This window comes from Peromyscus maniculatus, chromosome 5 (assembly GCF_049852395.1).
Source record: "Peromyscus maniculatus bairdii isolate BWxNUB_F1_BW_parent chromosome 5, HU_Pman_BW_mat_3.1, whole genome shotgun sequence".
Taxonomy (NCBI): domain Eukaryota; kingdom Metazoa; phylum Chordata; class Mammalia; order Rodentia; family Cricetidae; genus Peromyscus; species Peromyscus maniculatus.
In genome coordinates, this window is record NC_134856.1 from 86171969 (window position 1) to 86181078 (window position 9110).

Below are 9110 nucleotides of genomic sequence, written 5' to 3' on the forward strand. Positions count from 1 at the left end.
GAAAAGAAAAAGAAGATGGCATCTGCGGAATGGAAACCAGGGTTATCTTCTGTCTTCCACATGTGAAGCACACTAGGACCCTTACATACACCTACACATAAGAGCACACACACAAAAGACACAAGAGGCATGAAGTTACTTCTCCTTTTATATAAAAATATAACACAAAGGTAGCCATGCAGAAGCCAGGAACCACACCAGATACCAAATCTGTGCCTTGATCCAGATCTTCTCAGTCTCCAAACCTGTACACAATAAAAAGCCTTCTGTTTAAACCACCCAATTTATAGCATTCTTCATATAGCAGCCCAGGCTCACAAAGACAATAAAGCATCCAAACTACAAGGGTTCACCTTTATTCAGGCTACCTAGAATGCACAAAAGCAACGCTGTTGTTAAAATCTGAAAGACTCCTGGAAGCAGAAGGACGTGATCCAGCTAAAATAAACAGCAATCACAATAACACAGCTAACCAAATACTTAGAGATGCAATGTTAAATATTTATTTTAGCCCGTTTTAAATAAGGAGGGGACAGATTGTTCGCATCTCAAGAGACTTTGTTTCTTAAAAGCTTGTAAGAAAATGATGTCTAAAAACAAACAGCATCGTATGTTTATTTTTTAAGGGAAAATGGAATCAGGGCTACTGAGAATAAAACTTGATCATTCTAACCACAGTGCTTGTTTGTAGAAATTTCTGCACTACAGTCCTGAACCTAAGTATTCTTGTGTCAATGATGAACCATATATATGACAGTGGTCCTGTAAGATTATAGTAGAGTTGAAAATTCTATTGCTCAGTATTGTTACTGTATTTTTAATTTCTAGATGTGTTCATATACACAAATATTTACCACTGTGTTATAGTTGCTGAAAGGATTTATAGTCACAGCTATACATGTTTGTATTCCAGAAGCAATAAGTTATGCCATGTAGCATTGGTGAATAATAAATAATGCCATCTAGGTTTGGGCGTGTATATTATATGATGTTAACACAAGAAGGGTCACCTTCCAACACATTTCTCAGGGTGCATCTCATCATTAAGTGGCATGCAATTATATCTACAATAAGTCAATAGAGTGGAAACATTGGAAGAATAATGTAGAGAACAGAAAATTTACAGAAGCTATCCCTATGATCCTTCATCTTATTTTTATTCATGTGCATGTGTGTCTCTGTGTGTATGCACAAGTGTATATGTGCAGAGGCCAGCAGAGGCCAGCAGAGAGTATTGGATCCTGTGGAACTGGGGTCCAGAAAGTTGTGAGCAGACCAGTGTGGGTGTTGGGGACTGAACTGGGGTCCTTTGAAAGAGCAGCAAGTTCCCTTAACCGGTGAGTCCCTTCTCCAGTCCTCCCTGTGTTCACATAAACCTGTTAAATACCCGAGAGGGTCCAGCTCTTCGGACAAGCTGGGCTTCTGTCACCTTCTTATTGGGTTGGTCAGTTGCACACACTTTGCCCATCATCGTGCTTGGTGCTTCTTCCAAGCACGGAATGTCTTCCCATGGACACTGTTGTGGTTTGAATATGCAAGTCCCCAGCCCGCACTGGCTCGTGTGTCTGAACACTTGGGCTCCAGATGGTGCTGCTGTTTGGGAAGGTTACAGAATCTTTAGGAGCTAGAGGTTGCTGGAGGAGGTCCCTGGAGGCAGGCTTTGAGGTTTAGGTGCTCAGCCCCTCTTGCTGTTTCGGCTTCCTGTGTTAGATTGGGAGTGATCAGCCAGCTTCTGTTCCTGCGGCATGCTTTCCTTGCCTGGTGCATTCATTCCCCACCAGGATGGAATCTATCCCTCTGGAATTGGGAGCCAACATAAAAGTTTTTTTCCCCCGGACAGTGGTGGCGCATGCCTTTAATCCCAGCACTCGGGAGGCAGAGGTAGGCGGATCTTTGTGAGTTCGAGGCCAGCCTGGTCTAGAGAGCGAGATCCAGGAAAGGCACAAAGCTACACAGAGAAACCCTGTCTCGAAAAACCAAAAAAAAAAAAAAAAAAAAAAAGTTTTTTTCCCAACTTATTTCACTCAGGGTTCTTCTAGCTTCTGGCTCTGACACCTTTGCCTCCAGCTCTGAGTGGTCCAGCCCAATAGGATTTAGATCTCATTGGACTATGTTAAATTCTGAATAAGGCAACACTTGGTTAGGATGAAAATCAACACAGAACTCAAGAATGACATCATCCACTGGCTGTGTCAAGGAGAAAACAAGTGACTGATATCAAATTGATATCTCTGGACTTCAACTGGCCAAGGAATAGAGAATTAAGTCACAAGGAAGAGTGACATAGAGAGACTTTCCAGGATGTTAGACAATTAAGAGCATCGTCCACTCCATACAGTTTGAAGTGTGACTATTTGGTGGTTTCTGTGAAGCCTCAATAGAGAACATTTAATGGGATCCAACCCAGTGTCTGGTAAATCACAATCCATGTCCACATCACATCTTCTGTTCCTGGGATGCAGAGAACACCAAGAAGTCACAGAACTCCACAAGAGGTCTACTCTGACAACACTCCAGCTAACACCAGGGAAAACTTCGACTATCCAGTTTCCTTTAGTTCTTCAGTCTTTTTTTTTTTTTTTTTTTTTTGGTTTTTCGAGACAGGGTTTCTCTGTGTAGCTTTGTGCCCATCCTGGATCTCGTTCTGTAGACCAAGCTGGCCTCAAACTCACAGAGATCCGCCTGCCTCTGCCTCCCGAGCACTGGGATTAAAGGCGTGCGCCACCGCAGCCCAGCTTAGTTCATCAGTCTTAATGACTGCTGTTTTCTCACTGGCTGTAGGGTTGTAACTGTCAACAGCAACCCTGCCTTGGCTTTGCTGAGGAAACTGAGGGAGGAGTCCCCTTGTTTGCGCCATCCTGACTTCACTTGGCCCCAACCCTTCTTCTCCTTCCAAATGTGGCTGTCCACCTTCCTTTGGTCCCTTCCTTGTGAGGGTTGTCTTTGTTACTTTGAGGAGGTGTCTCAGTCACCCCCTCTAGACTCTTGCTCTCTCCCAGGCACTGGCCCCTTGATGTCAAACACAGATGGATCATCTCTCATCCGACTAGACGTCTTGGGTTTCAGATTCTAGAGCATTTTCTGGGTCTCATATTAGTGCTCCAGAGTTTCAGATTTTCTGGTCAAGGGTACACACACCTCCCATGACAGTTTTATTCTGACCTGAAACTCTTGTTCTGGTCACTCTGCTCCTCCTTTTACTTTGGCATCACAGTTGTTCTGGGGCTGCATTGGAACCTTACTCTTTTCCTACCTCCTAGCCCATGGTTTACATCTCAGATTCAAGCTTCTGTCTTCCTCATGTTCACGGAACCAAATCCCTGACTTCACAGTTCATTCCCGGTGTCCAACTCCAGCTGTGGGTGTCACTAGCCCCATAAGCAGGATGTGGAATCTCTTCTTTCCCGTAGTTCTGGGTCTCTTATTTCATACCAATATCTCTCCTGCCTTTCCTAGTCTCCTTTGATGAATTTCTTTCCTCTTCTGGACTACACTTGCCCTGGGGCTCCTCCTGGGCCCCTTAACCCCCGGCCCCCGTTAGTGCTCTGATCTACTGTCTCCGCATAGTTGGCTTCGGAACTTATGCCTGTAGTGTAGACTTCAGAAATGACTTCCCAGTAGTTCCTCTGTCCTTATCTCAAACTCAGGAACGGAAGCAAACTTTCCTTTTTTCAAAGTGTCTGTAGTTTCCGGGGGCCGCAGTCAAAAGGAAGGAAAATCCCAGAGTTATCCTTTGCTATTTTTGATGTTGCAATAAAGGTAGATATGCATATTTATGGTCTGGGTACATTTCATAGGGAGCTGAATTCTCAGCTAATTGTATTATCTTACTTTTGAAGATTTTAACATCTTTATCTTTTAATTAGTTTACCAGGTATCAGACTTCCTTGAGGCTTTTTCATACAGCGTTAGTTTTGGCTGACTCTTCCTCCTCCCGTTCCTCTCCCTAACCATTTATTTTCTCCAAACAACAGCTGTGTTTGTGTGAGAGACAACCCAGTGTTCCGACAGCTTCGTGGGGATTTCTGGTTATATAAGTTGAAAATCACATTGAAGTTTATTGACATGGCCACAAAATAACTTTATTGAACTATGAGTATATACTTCATTTTGAAAACATTTTAATGTGATTTCAAAGTATTTTTTTTCAAACTTACAAGAGCAATGCAGAAAATACAGTATTCAGAAAAGCTTAGTGGAAATCAGTGGTTCTCAACCTTCCTATTGCTGTGACCCTTTAATACAGTCCCTCATGCTGTGGTGAGCCCCCCAGCCATAAAATTATTTCATTGCTACTTAATAGCTGTAATTTTGCTACTGTTATGAATTGCAATATAAATATATGTTATACAGGATATCTGGTATGTAAACCTCCCCAAGGGGGTCTTGGCCCACAGGTTGAGAACCACTGGTGTATATGAAGCTTTGAATGGTTGATGTCTACTTGTTCATTCTATTAAATTTCCAACTGGAAGTCTGCCCGCATTTCTGTGACCTTTCGGACATGAAGCTAAGATGAGCTCTAAAATTGTCAAAATAAAGAAAGGAAAGCTCAAACAGTGAAGTCTAGCTTCTGTGCTGTAGGTTCCTATGGAAAGCTACAAGAGGAAAACAAACCTCTCCACAGAAAGGCAAAAACAGTCCAAGACTCAAGTCAAAAGTGAGGTGTCAAGCTGGGGAGGTGGCTTAGCTGGTAAGTGTTCAGCAAGTAAGTGTGAGGACCTGAGTTCAATCCCCAGAAAAGACTTTTAGGTGAGCATCGTGAGCAAGCACTGGGTGAAAGTGAGAGACTGTCTCCAAAAACAAGGTGGAGACTGATGAGAAAGACAGCCAAGGTTGACCTCTGACCTCTGTGTGTACATGTATACATACGTACACACATAATCAACATGTAGGTGCACATACACATACATTTAAGGTAAATGCATTTTTTTTAAAACTTGAAGCCCAGGCATATTCTAGAAGCTGACTGTTCTAGAATTTGTAAGCAATTACTTATCCTTTGAATTCTTCATCAGCCTGATTGGGACACTATATTTACCTCCATGAGAACCTGTGGTGTTGAAGGAAACATAGAACAAAGGTTTGCACACTGTTCAATGACACTAGCATTCTGTTCTCTTCAAGCAATTTTCCCATCACAGAATGTGCCTCAAAACCAAGGTGTTTCCTCATCATTCATTCAAGAGGAATGTTTGGAGCATAGAGTGAGTGGAGGGTGCAAGCTGATCTTCCTATGTGGCTCAGAGATAAACTTAATTAGTTAGGGTAACAGGCAGCATTCTGATTTACAGAGCTTCAAAGAAATAGGGGGTAAAATAAGAATTTAAAGTAGGGGGATTGTTTATACCCTTAGGCAAAGAAGAGCTGCCAATTCATCAGTCACAGTGGTCCTCAACCTTCCTAGTGCTGCGACCCACTAATACAGTCCCTCGTATTGTGGTGACCCCCAGCCATAAAGTTGCTTTGTTGCTACTTTATAACTGTAATTTTGCTACTGTTATGAATTGTAATGTAAATATTTTTTGGAGATAGAGGTTTGTCAAAGGGGTTGAGACCCACAGATTGAGAACCACTGATCTAGATCTTACTGAACTGGTTTGGAAGCGGCAACACCCAGGGATGTTACAGATTTTTCATCAAAAACTATTAAGAAAAAGGGAAATAAATTGCTTAAAAGAAGCAAAATTGCAGAGAGAGTGAAGAACAACTCTCATCTCAGACCCAGTTCCCGGGCTGTGGCTGGCCTAGCTGTGGCTGGCCTGGCTGCAGTGAGCGTCCTCTTTTCAGGGCCAATCAAGAGCTTCTCTGTGACCTCCATGGGTAGCTGGAGCCTGAGAGCAAGCTGCCACCCATGCTTTTCACACACATCCCAGGGCTGGGAGAATGAGGGAGCTGGAGGTAGGTGTGTGTATGGTACTTTTCACACACATCCCAGGGCTGGGAGAATGAGGGAGCTGGAGGTAGGTGTGTGTTCTTGTGCTCTGAGCCAGGGACTGTTGCTGTGTTGCGTTTGGGTTTGCCATGAGTTCTGATAGGTCAACACCACGAAGAATCATTAGGAAGGATGGCCACTGTTTTCCAAGTGTTTGCTACTGGATGAAAATGAAAATGGCTGGAGAGGGGGAAACAATATGGAGCCTAGGTAGAGAAGTCTAGTCATGGCAGCCAGGCCTTTCTGCCAGATCCATGGTTGAGTGACACTTCCTCAACTCAATTCCTCAGGTCCCAGGAGACCTGGGTACTGCAGACCTGCTGGAAGTTCACCCTTCTCCCTTTCCCGCAGACACGCCATCCCGAGGCACATCTTTCGCTCTGAGGATTTTGGAAGTAAAGCATTGTGAGATGGAAGGACACGGAAACACACCCAGGAGCTGGGAAGGAGGCCACGGAGGGAGGGCGAGCCATCAGCTAGCTGTGCAGAAAGAGCGAGGCAGACTCATATGCATATTGAGTGGCTTTTGAAATGTCACTTGTCTCCCTGAGAGAAGCTTAGACAATGCAGCTATTGACATGATTAATGAGAGCACTGGGCGGCACCTGGCAGGGGCATCAGGCTGAGACGCGGAAGCGGGAGGAACTTCCTGTCTTGGTGTCAGCCACTCTGGGCTGGGGGACGTGCCGTGGCCTAGTTTTCGTGGAAGAGATAAGCAAGTCTCCAGGAGTTTCACAGTAAGAAAGGAAGGAGGTGCACATATACTTGAGATGGGGTCCTGTGCGCATGAGTTACGCTCCCAGTGTCTGGAAAGAAAGGAATGGGGGAGAGTGATGCGTGGTCTAAGAGTGTCGTGGGCCAGGCATGGTGGCGCACACCTTTAATCCCAGCACTTGGGAGGCAGAGGGGAGGATATTGGTGGGTTGGAGGCCAAACTGGTCTATATAGCAAGTTTCAAAACAGGCAGGAATATATATATATATATATATATATATATATATATATATATATATATATATATATATACCATAGCCCAGGCATGGAGAGACACTCAGTGGGCTCAGTGGATAAAGCACTTGCCCCACAAGAATGAGGACCAACGTTTGGATCCCCAAATGCAATATAAATGCCAGACAGATCTGACTGTGGTTCCAGCACTGAGGAAGCCGCAGAGGGCAAGCTGGCCAGCTAGATTAGCTGAATTAGCAAGCTTGGGGTTCAAGTGTGAGACCCTGACTCAATACACAGAGTAGAGAGAAACTGAGGAAGGCAATCACCATCAACTTCTGGCTTCTTCATGCAGGCACACATACATGTGCCCCATATACATTCATGCACACTACACAAAATTAAAAAAAAAAAAAAACTTTAAAAAAAATACCATGATCCAAAGGTAAAATTGTTAAGGAAAAGGGTTTCCTGTGTCAATGCCCAATCTCCCTTTGATCATCAAAACTCCCTCAGATAAATGTTACAAAATGAAATTGGGAAGGACCATATTTGAAAATGCAGCCGGTCTCTGAAGATCTGTAAGATGCCCCTGCCTTTGGCTTCTGGGACGAGGTTGGTGCACTATAATTATTTGCCCCTTTCTTCCTGCACCCTTGTCTGGGAAATCAGTCATGTCCCATGCCTCTGTTTAAGGGCTAACAGCAGATGTTTCCACTCGCAGAGACCTAGTCCTAGAGTTTGAGTGAAGAGATCAACAATGGGAATAAGAAGTAGCTAGTTAATTCTCACTAGGCAGGAGGGGCTCAAAGGGCTAAAAGGATCATGATGTTCCATTTAACAGCCTTTGTGTCCTGGGCAGTTCCAGTAGCTGATGAAATCTGAAGTCTAGACGGCCTGGGCTTCAGTCAGTTAAGTACTTGCCTTGTAAAGCATGAGTGCCTAGCCTTGACCCCCACCCCCCCCAGAATATATGTTAAAAAGAATAAAAAGCTTGCTGTCGGAGTGTGTGTTGGGGTATGAAGTCTAGGGATCTGAAATATTCACAATAGAAAGTTGGCCTCCAGGTAAAGGGTGTTAAAAAGCATCCTCATGACACTGTCTAGAGCAGAGGGTCCTTTGTTGCCACATTCTGGGGACAACCAGAGTTCATTCTCAGCCCTGTATTCCTGTCCTGTTTTAAGCCTAATCCATCCAGCACAGGTCCTCAAATTCCCTCACTACCTCCTTCACTCCCAACTGCCCATCTTTTTCAGTGAACACCTCATTCTGGCACAAAACCTAGGTTGTTTGGGGTTTTCATTTTTCCCCCCCATACCTCTTCAGTTACTTGGCTCCACAGCACTTTAATATTTAGGCCACCTCAGTTCCAAAGGCCTCCCTGTGAGGTCACCTTGGAGGCAAGCCTACTCTGTCTAGGTTGTAGGGTCAAGGTTCAAGCCACACCTGGTGACCCACTCATGACCACACAGCCAGTGAAAACCAGAGCTGAGTTATCAGCGCCTCACCCTGTGAGGTTAATTCTTCCCAGAGGCAAATGCCTTGGTGCCCCTCTTTGGCTGGGGTCTACTAGGATTACAGCTGAATGAACTGGGAGGGGGGACGCCTGGGGGAGAAAAAACCTCGGCAGGCTAAGTGGGGCCAATTCCTATCCCCACAAGGTAGATCCCAGGCCACTGTGGCTCCTAGCTTGCTGGCAAAGAATGGAGTGTATTATGCGGGGGCAGAGAGGGAGGCCTGGGAGGTGTTAAGGAGAGAAAACGGGTTGAAATTCAAGTCGAGGGGATGCTGGCAGCCCGGCGCCTGCTGTTCAGCGGTCTGATGAACTCTGATAAACCCAGAAGTACTTTACTGCCCCCCCTCCCCTGCATAGCAGCCAGAAACTTTAGCACCCCGGAGACAGGAGAGGGCATTTGAAGCATGGTAAGGGGAGACTCCGTTGGTGGGGGAACATTTGCCAGAAGGTAACTTTACTCACCCCACCCCAGCAGGCTCTAATGTCACACTGAGGTCTGCATGGGATGCTCGCAGCCGGGAGTTAGGACCTACGCCTGAGATGCTGCAGACCCCGCCATTTGTGGCTGTGATTGGAGCCATCCATAGATGGTTCTGCCTGCCAAACTCACCTAGACTAACTAGAGAGAAATCTTTCCTGTGAGAGGCCAGGCAACCTTGCAAATGCCCCACTTCCCCTAGCCTGGTCTGGCTGTTGTAGCAGCCATCTCTG